The 17,684-nt window shown below is 43.0% G+C and overlaps 1 protein-coding gene across 3 annotated transcripts in view; it reads left to right on the top strand.

Annotated features, from left to right (window-relative positions):
- LOC138511228 (long-chain-fatty-acid--CoA ligase ACSBG2-like) overlaps window positions 1-17,684 on the top strand; it is a 1,364,724-nt gene that overhangs the window by 22,438 nt on the left and 1,324,602 nt on the right. Inside the window, exon 1 of one of the 3 annotated variants that reach the window (XM_069626770.1) lies at window positions 5,294-5,414. The exons of 1 other annotated variant lie outside the window; for it this stretch is intronic. The gene's annotated coding sequence lies outside the window, so the exon portion shown is untranslated. Of the gene's footprint in view, window positions 1-5,293; window positions 5,415-6,145; window positions 6,300-17,684 lie in introns of those variants that run through there. One more of the 3 variants, XM_069626769.1, reaches the window with a different exon arrangement.

A 17,684-nucleotide genomic window follows, 5' to 3' on the forward strand; every position in this document is an offset into this window, starting at 1 on the left:
AACTATTAGGGGAAAATGCCATGGTTTGGGGGGAAGCGGGAAAATAACTGGGGGAAGAAAAATGTATGTGGTGGACATGGTTGGCTTGGTACGGCAATGGCTTCTACGAATTTTGAGAAAAACAATGTTCTGCTACATTCCCCCGACTCTTGCAGTTAGGAAAGCACACATCTTTTGTAGTGTTTCACAAAACAAGCATTACCACAAGCCAGACACTGAGCCATGGTACACAGGAGTTTTATGCTTACGGCCTGAACAGACGTGTTTACCAGGTGTAAATCAAGAGTAGGTGAATTGTGCAGGTTAGAAAAGTGTAGGGTGCCTAAAGCAGCAACTAAATGTAGGGCACATTTGGGAAATTACAGGGTTGTGTGACAAAGGGCACCAGCAAATGGGTCAAAATGTTATGAAAACCACAAAACCACAAAAACACAACAAATGTCATACCTTCCCACAGGTGTCCTGATGAAAACAGTACCTCACGTGTGGGTGCATCTACTTGGGCCCCAAGGGGAAAGCCTAAAACGCTGGTAACCCCAACTCTTCGCAGAGCAGGAGTTTGACTAATGTGCACACCAGAAAACACACAGAAATACATATTTTAATTCATGGATACAAAACACTTAGAAAAATTAAAAACAGGAGAGACAAAAATGACCATACCATTCCATAAGAGAACCTATACTGAAAAACAATTGTCTTGACCAGTTGGTTTTAACTGAACACATTCGTCAGATACTGGTGATGTAGTGAGGTTAGTAAACAAATAAGGTGACATCCTATTATTAAATGAAACCTTGATGCAATTCACTATCCTTGACTTTGTTAATTTTTCTGTCCTTGACTTTGTCGACACCAAAGAGTGTTTCTGGGTCCTGGCAAAAGATGGTTAAACAGGCTCAGTAGCTAGTTATTTGATGCTATCAGGCATGCGTCGGACCCGTCTTCAGGACTTGATTTATATAGATCTCCCAAATTGGGATTTCAGAATGCCCTCAGTGCACATTATTGGGTGGAAATGTCACAATATGTATTGACCACTTTTTTTCACATTTCCTTTGAAATATCAAATAGAATATTACCAAAGTACAATTTTTGTATTTCTCTGTTTTCTGTCGCACATAATTTATCGACATGAAAGGTAGCACGTTGTGCAACTACACACACCTGGCACGTGTGTAGGCGGGTAGCTGTTTTTGTGGTATTCTTGTTGCATTTTAGATTCATATTAGTCCTTTGCCACACAGCCCCCTAAAAAAGAGGACTCCGCAGCTCTAACTGCTTTATTTCACTAATGTGCACACCATACAGATTTGGGCCTAGGGTGTCCAAACCATCAAGGAAAACTCAGAACGCCATGTATTTCTGAAAAGGGGACATCCGTGGTAATGCACAGAGGTCTGACTTGGGCGAAGCAGCCCAGAATTTATTACCCACAATCCCCGACAAAGTGTGATATTGGTGGGGGAAAAAACGCAATGTTCACTTTGTCGGGTGTTCTGGGTAATAAATTCTTGCCCGCTCTGTGCAAGTCAGACCTCTGTGTATTCCCACGGGTGTCCTCTTTTCAGAAATGGATGGGGTTCCCTGTTTTACTTGGTGGCTTGGACACCCTAGGCCCATATCTGCATGGTGTGCCCATCTGAAAAAATTGTGACATTCAGTTGTCCGAAAAGACTTGGGGTTAGGGATGTTTTAGGCTTTCCGCTTGGTACCCAGGTAGGTGCACCCACACATGAGGTAGCGTTTTCATCGGGACACGTGTTGGAACGCGGGACGGTAGGCCATGTGGTGTTGGCGGTGTGTTTCGGTTGCTTTGTAGCAGCTGGAGGGCAGAGTAGGTGCTTTAGCCACTATTTCCCCTTTTTTTCTACTCCTGCAGCACAGAAGTAATTCTGTCGTTTCTTCTTAGGCTGTCATTTTATATGTATGCCCAGCTCTTCGCCTCAATATTTCCTTTACCACGTGCACCCCCTTTCTACTTGGTTTCTTTTGCTAATGTTAAATGGTGATAAGATCATTCACTGTGTATATTTATTTGTATTGTTTGAAGCGTGGGCTGTGCGCAAAAGCAGCATAGTGCTGTACAAGGTTTGGGAAATCAGTGTTTGGGCTGACATCTTTTAACAGTAGGACAGTACTGTGATTTGCGTTCTGTGCATCCATTGGGATTAGTTCATGGTTGAGTGCCGTTGAAAAAGCCACTCTTTGAGAGAGTTGCCAAATTGGAGAATTGTGGGGGCGTTGGGATAGAGTTCCAGAGGGTAGACCAGTATTATTTGCGGGTCCTTTCTTTGTGGGCTAGTTGTGATATGAGCAAGTTGGAGCATGTGCCAGCAGATATATGGAGCTTAGCTGCCAGCCATGCAGGTGTGCTACTACTGGCTGCTTCGTAGATGATGCATACTGTCTTTAACAGTATCCTGACCTGTGGAGGGAGCCAATATAGTTTGTGTAGGATGTAGATTGTAAGTCCTGTTGCGATGGGTGGATTTCTGCAGCAAGGACTTTTAGTGGCATATCATTCAGCCATTGTTGGACAAGTTGTTTAGCGGGGGGACCGATGAGGATGAATTTGGTCTTGGCTGGGTTAAGTTTGTGGTAGACAGCTAACATCCAAGACTGGATGATGGCTAGGTAATGGTGGAGATGACTCGTGTCCTGTGGGATTTCTATTCTTGTGTAGAACAGTGTCATCCACATATTGGTTGATGGCTATATCTGGGTCTTTGAGGAGTATACACTGTAAATCAGTGTTGAGGTTAAAAAGTATCGGTGAGAGGATGGACCCATGGACTCTGCAGGGAGTCCGTTAGAAAGCGTGTGTTTTTCTTGGCTGTCCTGGTGTCTGCCCGCGAGGTTGGAGGTATACAGATTCAGGAAATTGCCAGAGAATCCCATCCTGTTGCCATGGACGATCTATTGGTCGACAGTCAAATGCAGCTGAGAGGTCAAGGAGGCACATTGTCTTTATCCATGATTTGGTAGGCATCATCCACCCACTCGATTGTGGCTATCTCGATACTACTCAGACAGAACCCATACTGATAATCGTTTAAGCGGTGCAGTCGATTGATTCTGGCGAGTAGTTGTGTAGCTGCTTTTTCCAATATGTTGCTGATTAACTTTAGGTTTAAAATAGGCCGGAAGTTGGCCAGCTGGTTTGGCACCAGGGTGGCTTTCTTTCCTTCAAAAGACGTCAAATGAGACCCGTGTTGAGGGTGGCTGGGGATGACCCTTCTGTGAGGGAGGCATTAATGATGCTGATTAGTGCATTGAGTGCAGGGCCCATGAATTGTTTAATGATGGAGGCCAGGAGGATATCCGAGTCGGAAGTAGGTTTGAGAGACGATTGTTTTTAGGCGGTAGAGGGACCGAGGGGAGAGTTCAGTCCAGTGGGGTAGTGTGCCTGCTGAAGTGCAGGAGGGCCTAATGCTGTGGAAGGTTGATTCGAGATGTCACATTTTGTATATTTGTTTCAATAAAATAGTTTATTCCGTTGCATGTTTCTAGTGCACTTCTGGTTTGGGTGATGTACAATGATTTACTACTTCAGAGGGATTAGCTCCTATTAGAGGCTGTTGCAATGGTGGAGTAGTAAGCATTGTTTGCTGGTTAATCCGAAACATATGGTTGGCATAGAGATATTTAGGTAGATCTCCATGGTAATGGTTTTTGCACTGACTCTGAGCAGTCGATCGAGGTGATCTTGGGGTGGGGGGTGTACCAAGGATCGGATTGTTTGGTCTTGGCTTGGTGGCTTTAAGGGGCCTTGGGTGTCCACCATATTCATAGCTGAGTTGTTGAATAATTCTAGGTGGACCTAGGCATTCCCTGAGGTGGGTATGTTTGCTTCCAGCTTATTGACCGGGAAGGTTTTCAATGAGCGATGCAGAGTGAGGGGGCTTTTAATGTGACCTGTTGTAGGTCATGGTCGAGTTGGTGATTAACGGTTGAGCGGGATCAGGTCTGTGCAGGTGAGTGGGCATGATGTAAATACCCAGTCTAGGGTGTTCTCTTCGTTTGTGAGGGATAGCACAATTTTCTTAAGGTCCATGGATCTGGTAAGTGCAAAAAGCGTGCTTTCGAGTGTGGTTGTTGCTATGAAACTCGGGGATGGTAAAACATTTAGTGTGTCCTAGTTTGACGTCGAACATGTCAGCATTGAAAGTCACTCCTGCGAGGTGGTCTGTATATGAGGTGAAAGGTGATGGATTCCTTGTGAGATAAAGGGAACCGGCAGGCGAAAGATTCGAACAAGCTTGCTGTGGGAGAGGGACTAGAGTGCGCAATCGTGTGTACTTAAGTCTGAACTGGCTGGGTACTTCTTGCTTTCTGCCCCGCTTCCTGTCAGTTTTCCTCGGTTTGTCTCTGTATTTGTTAGTGCCCCTTATGTGTTTGTCTCTGTGACCTGCTGGCCCCTCTCTATTTGAATCTGTCTGCATGTGTAACCTCTAGTTTATGGTTGCCCCTGCCACTGTGTGACGGTATTTTTGAGACCAGTAAGGAGGAGTTATGATAGATGGTGTGTCTGCTTATGCGAACCCTCTGGTGGCCATCTCTACTGTGCAAACAGAAGGAGGGCAAATACAGAAGCTCAGTGTGTCACTTGTGTATTTTTTCCCCTTCCGCTTTCAAAGGAAAGTATCGTCCTTCAACTAATTATGAAGGGGTGAGGAGGTAATGCTGCCGGAGTCGCCAAAGCTGCAACAGAAGTAGTTCAACGGGTTGATTGTTCTAAATCTACGGTGTTCTTTTGATTTTCGCCGTATAGTTCACGTTCACCGTTTAGCCCAATACTCAATAAACATGTTTGGGGCGGGTTGGGATGTATCCCCTTTCCCAGTTCCTGTTCGCTCGCTTGCTCATACATGGGAGAGCATCCTTGGGTGAATCGAATATAGCCATCCTGGCTCTTCTGTTGATCTTACCCTCTTGGGTGCAACTGGCATTCCGCTCTCAAAAAAGTGTTCGGTCATAGAACATATTTCCTGAATTGCAACATATATGCACACTGAACTGGGTGCTTTGAAGATCAACGTTTAGCCCCATTCTCCCAAACTTCGTCTGCCATCACCCCCCCTCCTATTACGACCCTCTTCTTGCACGATTGTGCTGTGAGATAGTGTAGCTTTTAGGTAATGCTAGGCGTAATTCAAGCAACCTAACCTTTTGCAGAATGTGCATGCTTCAGTTTACTCTTAGCTGCTCACCTTTTGCCTACTCTCCCTTTCCCCTGTAGCGTTTTGTAACCGCTTCTGGGCGGTATTCCGATTAGCAACCGTGCACCCGTGTGTGTGCGCGCGCGCGATAACTTAAGTGGGAAGCCATGCTGCAAGCTCGAAACTTGGAGAAAGTGTACCCATACCTCCTGCTATAGACTGGGCAGGATCACCCGCTCGCTGCTAGGACAGGTGAGCTATGGGTGTGGGCGCCGGATCTTTTTAGTACTCTAGCCAGGGACATCGTCAGGGTAATGACCTCGAGCCTCCTCCGCGGTCCCACAGTAACTGCCACCTTATTGCCAGTCAGCAGTCTAATAACAAGACAATAGATTCATTCATGTATCAATTACGTTCTGGGGCTTGCAGTGTGTGCTTTGCTGCGTTTGCTGGTGCCCATCCGGCTATCGCTTCCAATGGGGGGGAAAACAGAAGTGTTACCACATTGTTGTTTTCCAACACTGGTTCCTCCACGTCTGCCACTTATAAAAGGATTCATAGATATATTCATTGGGCATTCAGTGTTTCAGCTCCCTGTTGGCTCGCCGTCTAGTGAACATTGGAGGCTATAATTAACCTTATCTTTACTCCATTGTTATGTATGCCCCTCATGGGGGCCTCAGATTGCTTTCCGTTCTAAGCAGGGGTGTGTGGGGGGGCAATCGAATTGAAATGGGCCCCCAATACTACTTCAGCCGGGCCTGTCTCTAGCAACAGTCACTCTACCTGAAGGCAGTTTTACTTTGGAGCGGTCGCTTGTATTGCATAGTGTAAAATACCTGCATGCCGTCTAGATTGCCTCAGACCCGAGAGAACTCTAAGCGTCAGGGGGCGTCTCTCCATAGCATGACTCCAGCGAGATCCCCCACAGCCCCCCCCCCCCCCCCGCCCAACAATGCGTAACAGTGGCTGTGCTAAGCTTGACCCTTAGTTTCTCCACCTGTTACCGGCACAAAGCTACTCTCCCGTGTGCGTGTACTTTGCCCGTCTGGTGACGGGCTCGCTGGGTGCACAGGTCGCCTTGACAGGTCTCTGCTTTCTCTGACACAACGGGGCTCTACACTTCGCCATCCGCAGGTACTGAATGTAACTCTCCTACAGCGGTCGGTTTGTTTTGTGAGGTTAGTGGTGGGGATCTTAGTTTTGATGGTCGTTGTTCTCTGGACCTCCTCCGCCAAGCTCTTGCGCCCGAGATCTGTGACGCTGGTGTGACTGTACGGGCCCGGCCACTAGTGAGTTGATGTGACGGCATGTAAACCGCCTTTCTCTCTGACCTGGACCAGTGATCGAGCCAATCTGTACATTCAAATCATCCAAGTTTGCAACCTCCGTACAGTACGCGTTTAATAATGCCCGATTATCTAAGGACATGCGGAACCACGCCCCAGAGCTAGGACTGTCGCTCCCTAAATGGACGCAACCTACTTGCACCGCGTCCTGTTCCGGGAGTGACCGGTTTGGCGGGGTACGGTTGCGTTAAATGAGGGCCAAAGAAGGGAGAGACCTAACGAGCCATCTTCTTTGGCTTTCATGCCACAATCCCACAATGCCACTACAGATTAGTGCTGATTAATGTAAGTGGAGGTGTATGAAAGTCTTCCCCGAATTCGCCTCATCGGAAGCCTAATCAATTAAGGTATTTGAATGTCCCCAGAGACCCTCCTGTACCCATATGAACCTCCCACGTTGTCCTAGGCCCCTCTAGGAACGTGGTGTGTGGGTGGGGGAGGGGGTGAGAAGGTGAGGGGCGGTTCATCGTCCGCTCGCGGCCAGCAAGATCACGTGTCCTGTAGTCACAAGGTAGCATGTCTTGCAGGTTGCTGCTGCTTCTCTGCTAGGTTTACCGAGGATGAACGCTCTGCCTGACAGTGACAGCGTGAGCATTAGGGAGGGGCAACACCCACTGCCGGTTATACATAAGCTACAATTAGTCTACAGACCACTTGGCGCAAGGAGCAAACTTCACTGCATCACAGGTAGTACCTCCTAACATGAAAGATTGTAAGTAACCGATGTCCCTATTATAAACTAAATGGTAACCGTTTTATTCACTGCCTAACTGAAAGGCAGAGACTGCCGTGTCAGAATTCATACATACATGAGTTTGAACATGTGTACCTGGCCCCAGGGGCTGAACCTGCTTGATTGGCAGAAGTCAATGTTTTTACTTCTGCCTAAGAAAAATAATCCCTTTAACTGCTTAATGTGAGAATCCTAAAGTATAGCTTCGGTCCCTTTTCTCACCTAACATCACGACGTCATTCACAATCGTGTTTCTCAAAGTATGAGGTAACCAATCTAAAATCATTTTCTGTAAATCCTGTCGTGTGTAGTGCGTGCCATTTTGCATTCCTGTGTACACACATGCTGGACTATCAGTTAGCAGAATGCATTAGGCTATGAGCCTGAAAGCCAGGAATGTTTATTTCACACATGACATTGGAAAACGATGTCTTTTAAACTGTCCGCTAGGTCTTAGGTTCAAGACTTGTACACCCCAGTAGAGCTTTTGTGATCAAACTAGTGTACTCTCGCTTCATAAGGCTATACAGCGTCTTTAATGTAGACCTCCATGTGCACATCAATCAGTCAAGCAACCTTTAACGGGGACAGAGTCTTTGGAAGGATTGGCTTAACCGTCATTGTTTGCCTTGTCTGCTGCAGCCATTAAACTGCTCTCCATTAGAGCTGTATTACTTACAATTGAGAACAAGCCAATAGTCTGGCCTAGACCGTTTATTGCATTTTGCCTTTAGAAGTGGAGGTTGCAATGATTTTAATCTATGGAATATATCAGTTATTTTCTTTTATGGACACCTGCCCCCAATTCTCCCACGTCCCCTCCACCTACACACACTCCACAATCCCACCCCTGGATGTGGGATAAACTCAATATTCCTTTTATTAAAAAAAAATAATAGTGATCCCGTAAGTTTCAATGGTGGGAAGTCGCCCACAAAAGACAACATAAGGGCAGGCAGCTTGTCTACAGAAAAACACAACCTGCCTGCTATTGTCTTGCTAATGGGTACTTTCACAATGCACTCAAACACCCATAACTATTAAAACGCATCTGAATAACTAGTCTAGATCAACTAATAAAATCCTCTCCATACCAATTGTTATCAGACATCGAATTAAGAAAATACAAAACAATTCAATAAAACAAGAATGTCTAATTTCGTTATGCGCATAAGAGCATGGATGGTTTGTTGGGTGATTGCTTTAAAGTGACTTGTTTGCACTAAGTGTTGCATAATAACTTTCTATCTTCAGAGAATGTTTACATCATTTTTACATAAACTGATTAGTCTAAGTATCTTATTTTTTTTATTTTATTTGGTTTGCAAAAAAACTTTACAAAAGAAAATGCATCAAAGCAATAAACCTACTGAACACAAAAGAAAAAAACAAGTAATTGAAACATACAATAAATCGAAAAGCACTTCATAGATGATTTCAGCAATAATGTAGCTCATACACAAGTCTATACAAATCAGAGCATTTCAAACATAAAATTCCATTAAAAGAAAACATTTACAGCAAATTCATAGACTTAATAAAAGCCGACACAGCCAGTCCGTCCATAATTGTATGGATATTTAAACATATCATCCATATATTTTTTTTTATTACATGACTTAATTTGGTACGAAATATTCATGAAAAAAGAAAACAAATCGACATTTAATTTCATGTTAGTTTTAACACAAAGGCTTTGAAAGTATACCATCATACAATCGTATTCTCAATCAATTTAAGAATTTCTTCCATAAATCTGCATGCGGCAATTGTTAGGGCTCAATGGTGTCCAACAATGAGTTGGATACCTGCAAGAAGTACCTCTTTGCCGGCCCTGCTGGCTGTGGACCGTGTTGTCCATTACCTTGGAAATTCGTTCAAAACACTAAAGACTTTGCAATGGTATTTCAACTTCACTTGCATGCAAAAAGACTAAGGACTTGTTAAGGACTTTGATATAGTATTTACTAATTATTTGCATTTTGTTTTAGTACAAAATATATCTTGAGTGGTAAGCCACGCCCCTAAGAAGTGACGGCATAAAATTGGGACAGCGCGCGCGCACCTGCGAGAAGTACCTTGGAAGGACCTCTTTGCCTCTAGTCGAGCTGTTGGGACCTTCCGGGTACTTCTCGCATTGGGTTATTATTGTATTTTATTTTTATTTCCTTCTATTTCGTTAGACTGGCTCCAGTATTGAACAACAATGATTCTTCAAACTCTGAAAAATGGCCTGCCGGTAAGAAGCCCCTTGCGAAAGGCTCTTTACCAATCAGGCACAGGCTTGCCGCTCATGTATGCTCCATGCATAGGCATGGCAACAGCAACAACGGTACATTGGGGAATGCGGACATCTGACAATTTTGTAATGGCTCTTGTCGACTTTCAGAGCCAAAACTGTAAATTTCACGCAAGTCACTCCAGCCACGGGAAAGTTAGGAAAAGAAACTCCAGACACCGTAAAGAGATATGATACGGTACACAATAGTACAACGGTGCCTGGGCAACCTATAGGAGTGCTGGGTGCACAAACTATGGATGACCGGTCCATAACCGACACAGCAATGTTAGAGTCTGGGCCCGCCGCTTGGTCTATATGGAATGCTTCATTAGCGCGACTTGAGAGCCTTCGTTATGTGCTGGTAATTGACTTGGAGGCCAATGGTTCATTCAGTCTTTTCAAATAACTTACTTCCTGAGAATCTGTCGGGTTCACCCGCGATGTTCTCGAAAAGCAGTATATATGGAGTCCATTTCTTCCGAAGACTCACCTTCCCCAATTAAACTGCTCACTACCATCATAATACTGATACATCTGTTATTATTCATCAGTCTGATAATCTGTTGGGAATAACCTTACAATCAGTGAATTTGGCGATGCACTCATTGACTAAGGTGTTACAAATATGTGAACAAAAATTACACTCCCAAGGGGAAAGCTTACAAAAAATCCTTTTGTGGCAATCTCTGAACCCTATTCATATGGAGAGGATGCCTGACAAAAGGGAACCTAAGGTAGGCTTGAAGCTGGGTATGTCATCGGCGGCGTGTCGAACTGAAAGTATGCAAAAAAATCTCACAAGCTAAAAAGACTAAAAAATTTGTGCCCGCCTTACCATGCATTAAAGAAATTATCTATGATGAGGTACTAGGTAGTGCGGCCTCTCCGGAAATGAAAAATAAAACGCCTCATCCAGCTATTGTTGAACAAAGTGAGGAAGAGATTCATAAAAAGTCGTTCACGATTTTCACCCCAGGGGTTCAAGAGAACAAAGGGGAAGTAGGTTCCAAAAAACTCCCAAAAAATCAACAAGCCCTGAAAAATATAGGGGGAAACTTCTGTAGAGCAATTTTTTAAAGCCATTTCATTACCAAAGTGAAACACTGACATCCCAAGCCATTAAGCAAAAATATCAGCAGTGCTAACAGGCCAGAAGAAATGAAATTCTCAATTTTGTCCCAGTACAAGCAATGGAGTATCCTCCGCTGGATGACTGAATGGAGGTGTTAAGTACAAAGGACTCAGAGGAGGAGAAAACTGTAAATAAGGAGCCTGTAATATCCCAACAGGTCCCGAGCCAAACCAACCAAGTAAAAGTGGTAAATGACTTGTTACTGAGGTCCCAGAGAACAGAAATTCATAAAGCAGTTGATGCTTACATGGCGGGAGTTAGCCCACCAGCTTTAACACTCCCGATGCAAAACACCCTAAAATCAGGTGTAAGTAATTCCCAGTTGCATTCTAATGCAATATACAAGAAAGATACCTGGGAGGTTGTAGGGACTCGAAGCAATATGAGGGATGTAATTGGGCCCACGGAGAATGTTTCCGACGAGTACCCTATGAAACTCATGGCGACTCCCCATCCCGTCCTTACTGGGCCTAAGCAATTGCAAGGAAAGCCTCTGCAAAACGAATATGGTGGCGACCAGACTATGATCAAGACTCTGGATAAAATCCTGGGCACTACAGAATCTAATTTGGCAGGCAAAAGATTTGTTCAAATTGGGATTTGTACTTCATGTGGAGTCCAGAACTAGCCCATTGAAACCCCTGTCAAATGATCAAGGGTGCCATCAAACAAATATGCTAGCTGAAACTAAGATCGCTAAGAAACCTCAACTTACTAAAATAGCTTGTTCGTGTCGGTGTCCTTGCAATCAGAACGAACTAGAAGTGGAGGTGCGGGAGAGTCGGGTATCGCTCCTAAGTTGGAACACAAGGGGACTTAAACATATCAATAATGACCAAAGCGAGTTAAGGAAATGGGGATATAGTACTCCTCCAAGAGACCTGGCTCACCACGTCACCCATCTGGGAAAATCATGAAATTAATGTAAATCCTGCATATAAACCCCCAGTAGGCTGTCAAACCTCTGGCATCTTGACGGTGGTAAAAATGGGGAGGAGTCTGACATGTAAACTCTGGGCAGCGCCAAATAAATGTTGTTGGTCAAAGTCACGTCTGTAAATGAGGGGTATGTGATTTCGAATGCATACTGGAACCCAATTGCCATGTCCGATGATAGGTTTTTTCAAGATCTAAATTCCATCCTAGATTTGTTAGCTGAAGACCAAAAGGTTAGAGCGCTGGTGGTGGCGGGAGATTTAAATTTGAACTGTATCGTGAAAATAGACAATCGAAACAAAGTAAGATACAGAAGATGGGGCTTTTGCCCCTGACATTCCACCTGTAGAGACATGGCAAAAAGGTGAAAGTAAATCAATCATGGACTACATATACGTGAATTCTGTATTATGGTCTGCTATGAGTGATCTGAAGCAAGTGACCACAATATGCTCACTGCTGAATGGGGGGTAGGAGTCGTCCTCTAAGGTCCTGAACCTACTCCATGCATAGTTCTTGTGTGGTGAATGCCGGAGGGAACCGGCTCCGATGGTCGGAGAAGGAGGTAGTACAATTTGATAGACTGCACTTGTCCGGTTGACATAGGCTTAAAAATCAGTCCAGGAATGTGAGAAATGTACATTCTGACTTAATAAAGCAACACCCCCACCCACCACTCTGACATCTACACATTTGCGACATGGTAGTTGGAGAAAGGAAAGCTCAGTTATGTGCAGATTTGAGGCACCTGAGAAATGAACCTGCAGCTTCTAGAAATGATTTAATTAGTGGGATTAGAACTCACTATAGGAATTGGATTAAGGGCCAATAAGAAGATGGTACCAATTTGTTACAAATACTAGCCAGTAAAAACACTTTGAAAATGTGGACCTCTATAAACCACCCTAGAGTAGCGCCACAATTGGTAATGCAGTCGACTGCAGTGCACACGCATGTATGGGTCTCCCATTTCACACAGTTGTATGCCCCTGTTAAGAGCAGTGAGACCCTGGAGCAATTGAGGATACCGACCATCTTCCACTTGGAGTTTGATCAGCCCGATATTTTTCAGCTTATTAGAACGGCCAGTAATTCCAAGGCAAGTGGCCCGGACGGGCTCTCTAACTATGTCCTTAAAGGAACCCGGAAATGTGGGCCTCAATTTTATGAGATCTTTACATTGGTGAATGTGACCCAGACCTTACCCAGGACCTGGACGCAAGCGATCATGGTCCCAATTTATAAAAATGGTGACAGACAGGCTCCAAGTAGTTATGGGCCCATTTCCCTTTTGGATATACCTGGCAAATTGTTCTGCCGGTTAATCCTTAAAGAGCTACGATCATGGGGGAGGAGTAAAAACGTAACTGAACCTGGCAGGATGATGTGTTAGCAGCTAGGAACTAACTTCATCACTTAATCTCCCAATTGCGGGTCTTCATTAACAAGTTTGGGAAATTTTCACTGAAACTTATTGTGTTTTATAAAATGAAGGTGTTGCCTATTCTGTAATATGGCATGGAGGGCAATATGCCAAAAAAGAGGGGCTATTGGGACTCGCTGGAATCCTCCTATTGGAAGCAAATATTAGATTTGCCAAATAGTGTCCCAATAGCTCTCATACGCCACAAATTTGGGCTTTTATCTATGTACTCGCAGGTAACGTGGAAAGTGTGCGTTTTTTTGTAAATGCTTGTTGGATTTGGAAAGTGACAGCATTTTGGAGGTAATAGCAAATCATCTGCTTAAGCCTAGAAGTGCATTTTCTGTGGCGTGGCAAAATCATGTGGTGGATAACCTGGTTGAGGCAGACGTCACTATGGAGTTGTTGATATCCAATCCGGATCAGGCAAAATCTAAAATATATTTATTAGATTGGTCCAAGAACGTAACGAGGTGTACCCAATAGAAAGATTTTAACATCTTATTTGGAATGAAAAGATAGTCATGGCGGGCTACTTATTGAAATGTCCGTCACCCAAGGTAAGCACAGGTTATCTAAGGTTTAGATTAAATCTATGGAATACGCGAGCCGTACTTTGTAAAAGAAAAATGTCACCTGAACTAGACTATTGCCGATACTGCTGCGCACCACAACAAAGAATTCTTACAGCATCTAATAGTGGAGCGCAAAGCCTTAAGTGGAGTTCGGGTAAGGTGTTCTGATCATGTGATAACGATATAAAACTACATGGGGAGTGAACAAATATGGCAATTGTTTTCAAACCCAAGCTCAAGGGTGCAAACGGCTATAGCACAATACTTACAAATGGTGCTACCTTGGCCTAACAAAATTTTAAAATTGTAATCAAATATGGCCAGTTAATAATTGGGTAAGGGTGTGCTTGTATCTGTGTTTGAACAGTTTTGTTTACTCCCTTGTTTTCCTTTTATTCTATTTTATTTGTAGTATTTTTCTGGATCAAATTTGTAAGGCAACTAAAACAAATGCAAAAAAAATGACCACCATTCTTCTAGTGAAGCTGTTTTTAGACCTTTGAGAAATTCTATAAACAAGTGTCCTGAGTAACGTTATGGCCGTGCATTGCAGCAATGAATGCTTTACAGTTTCGATGTGATTCCTGTTTTGGCATAATCGGCAGTAGACTTCAGATTCAGGTACTTGATACCGTGCCATTAGAACCTCTTGTTTGTAGAACATTTAGCTGTATTCTCATGAATGTCTCTTAATTTAGCGCTCAGGAATTTGGCTAAATAGGCTGGGGTTTGGCCAATGGATCTTCTCTCGTAACAGGGAATGGACTGTTTTATGTGGATCGTAGATCTTGGTTGTTGATCTGATCTCTGGATCCTTTTCCCCTTTTCTGGATTCTTTATTAGCAGATGCTCAGCGATTTTCAGATGTTGTAACCAGGCCTAATGGGAGTGCTTCCACTTCATGTACATCCATTCAGGTTCACCATTAAAATTGGGACGTAGGATTTGAAATGGCAGTAGATCAGACGACAATAGAAGGATAAGGATTTCCATCGCACAATTTAATGTAGTGACTGTAATCCTAATTCAAACTGTACTGATGCAATCTGGATGCTCATGGGGAGCTGCAGTACTTCCAAAACACCCTCTATGATGTTCCAAAAGATCCAGTTTCAGTGCTGATTCTGCTGCATAGGTGACAATAGGCACAACCTTTTGTTTATAGAAGGTGATAATGGGCATTATGGTAAATTTGCAGTATTTGTTTTTCAACACGTGAGCCAGTGCTGTCAATGTTTTGTTCTTCGATCCGATTGCAGTCATCCAGCCACTCTCGTCCATGTTGAAGCTGATGTAAGCACCTAAAGTAGGCCATTGACGACTGAACTCTGCCCAATTCTTCATTTCTCAAGAAACATTGGGTTGATCTATTCTGCCGTGTCATGTTTGTCATATAAGACTTGTCTTTTTTTATATTGACTTTCAAGTCATTCTGCATCATATGATGGTCTAAAACATTTTTTTATTTTTTTGTCTGGTCCATGATGAACAAATTGCCATATAGTATCCATGGCAGCGGTGTGATGTTTATTTTAGGCAGAAAGGTTCCGATTTTTTTCTGGCTCTAGCTCGTGTCAAGTTAAAAAAGAAATGGATGCCTGATTCCAACACCTGGTCCTTCAGGCTAAGGTTAGAAAAACAATATACAGTGGACTAGTGGCAGAGAGGTGTGATCTCTCGTTTTTCTGTCTGGTCTTTTTATAAATACCAACCAACTGTACATATCATTTAGATCGAAAAAAATGTAATTTAATTGTGTCAAACACATTTTAAAACACATAAAATAATGCAGGATTTTGGCAAATGTTGTATAATGTATTAATTCCAGGATTGGTTTTACGACACCAACGCTCACTTTTCAATATACAACCATTCATTCACTTTCATTCTATTCATACTTTCTATCTCATCTCTCTCTAACACCGCTATTGGTGGTGATTCCTTAGGTTTTGGATCTGTTGTTAAGTTAACCCATCTGTGTAGATTTAAATCCCACAGAATTTAAACGTCTACATGTGTTTCGGTTGTCCCTTGACCCCTATTCTGGTCTTTCCATACAGTAACCTTCTTCAGGACGAAGAGCCAGCCACCCATCTATGTGCGTCTCATGCAGAAGGGTGAGCCATGGTCCCTAAAAAAAACAATAAAAAGAATCGGTGTCTATTGACCCTCTCCATTTTCTATTACAATCCATGTGTGTGCACTGACTCTTTAATAGTCGTAAACTGACTCACCTGCACTATTTTGCTCAGGTGGTTCAGATGAAGGAATTAATCCGTGTTTCTACGTGGGTCCCCACTGCCCAAACTGGTTCGACCTGTGGAATAACAATGCTGGTATTATGTTTCTTAACACAGTATCTTGATCGAAAAAGCCTTTCACTAGAGTCATTCGTCTAATTTTTTGTTTACTTACATGAATATCTGCAATGATTTTGAAAAGATCACAAAAACAGCATGTCATAGAGAGCGTACGAAATAACTGCAGAGCATGCAGACATTTATTTCAACATTTTGTTTAAACAGCAGGTTTTGGCATTGGAAGTTTGGGTCCCGACTCAAAGGCCCACCTCTCAAAATATTTTCCTTTCAGTTCCTTCCTCGGGCAGTTGCTAGCTTTCAAGACCAAAAGTAGGAACTTGCACCCTGAAATAAAGTAGCCTAACAAATGCTGTGATGTATTTAAGATTGTGCTATTTATATACCCACCCACTGACTTTCTTGCTTTACAAATTATCAACCCTCGCTTCCTCCACACACATACGGTCACCTGTAATTTGTCATACAAGGTCACTGGCGCCTCCTTTCTAACTGCCTCATCCCAGTTTTTGACTGAAGGGTTTTAAACAGTCCTTTAAAAATGGCATGTATTACCATGAATTCTTAAGTTGGCAGGGAATTGATTTTTGTTTATCGTCTTGCCACTGCAGCTAAAGTAAATTCTTGCAATTAACTTCTAGACCCATTGCAAATAGTGATGTAAATAGTTGCTACTCATTTAGGCTGGATTGTTAATCTATTTAGCAATTTCAATTTTGCAAATCTAATTGACTTGCTATGACTGCACGGTTTCATACAAATGTTAGAAAGCTCAAACTAGAAAAGGTTCTTTCATAACAATAAAATTATATGGAAACCCCACAAATTGTGGCCATAACTGAATATTCAGTACTGGATGTAGAAACAAGGACTATGTTAACAACCTTAGAAACCGGGATAGAGACACCAGCAAAGGTAGCTACAGCGCTTGAGATTGACATGGATAAGCCATCCAATACCAAAATCAAGCCACATTCTAGATGTGCGCCCAACATTTCTTTATATCAACAAATTTATCAATATGATTTTCTAGTGTAAGTATACACAGACCTTAGTCTAGTGAGAGGGCACCACAGCAAAATTAGATGGAGAATCCTCTCGAGACGAAAGAACAGCAGGATGACAGTCAATCAGCAACAATGACATATTAATTAAACAAGTGGACAAAGGTGGCAATATTGTCATCCTTAACGAGAGAGACTACATCACTATAAGCAATTCACACATAGAAACTCCCAATTGTGACAGTAAGGCCAATCCAGGAACATTAAGTGAAGCTAGAGACAAGTGCCTTAGTCTTATCAACAAATGGCACATCAAAGATAATGATGATGAAAAGAAAATTCTGACGGTAGAACACTCAAGGACTGCCACCATCGATTTACTGCTGAAAAAGAAATGTAACACCCTACCTAAAGCTCATCCCATAGTGAGTGGGAATGGCAGTATAACAGGACCCATGTCTGAATTCATAGGCACCGTTCTACAACCAATAAACATCAAACTGGAATCTTACATCAAACTCGACCCATGCAATAAGCAAATTTGAACTACAATTTGCACCTAGTCACATTAGATCATTATATACATCAGTTGAGCACTTTCTAGTGTTAGAAGATACCTAATACTTTCTAGACCAAAAATCAGCAACACACTCAACAGAATATTAGAAATGCATGACTTTACCATGACCAACAATTATCTATTTATTAGGCAGTTGTACAACCAGAACAATGGTGTAGCAATGGGTGCTAAGTATGCACCACCATTGGCCA

Source organism: Ambystoma mexicanum, chromosome 6p (genome assembly GCF_040938575.1).
Source record: "Ambystoma mexicanum isolate Mex_15411 chromosome 6p, UKY_AmexF1_1, whole genome shotgun sequence".
NCBI classification, from domain to species: domain Eukaryota; kingdom Metazoa; phylum Chordata; class Amphibia; order Caudata; family Ambystomatidae; genus Ambystoma; species Ambystoma mexicanum.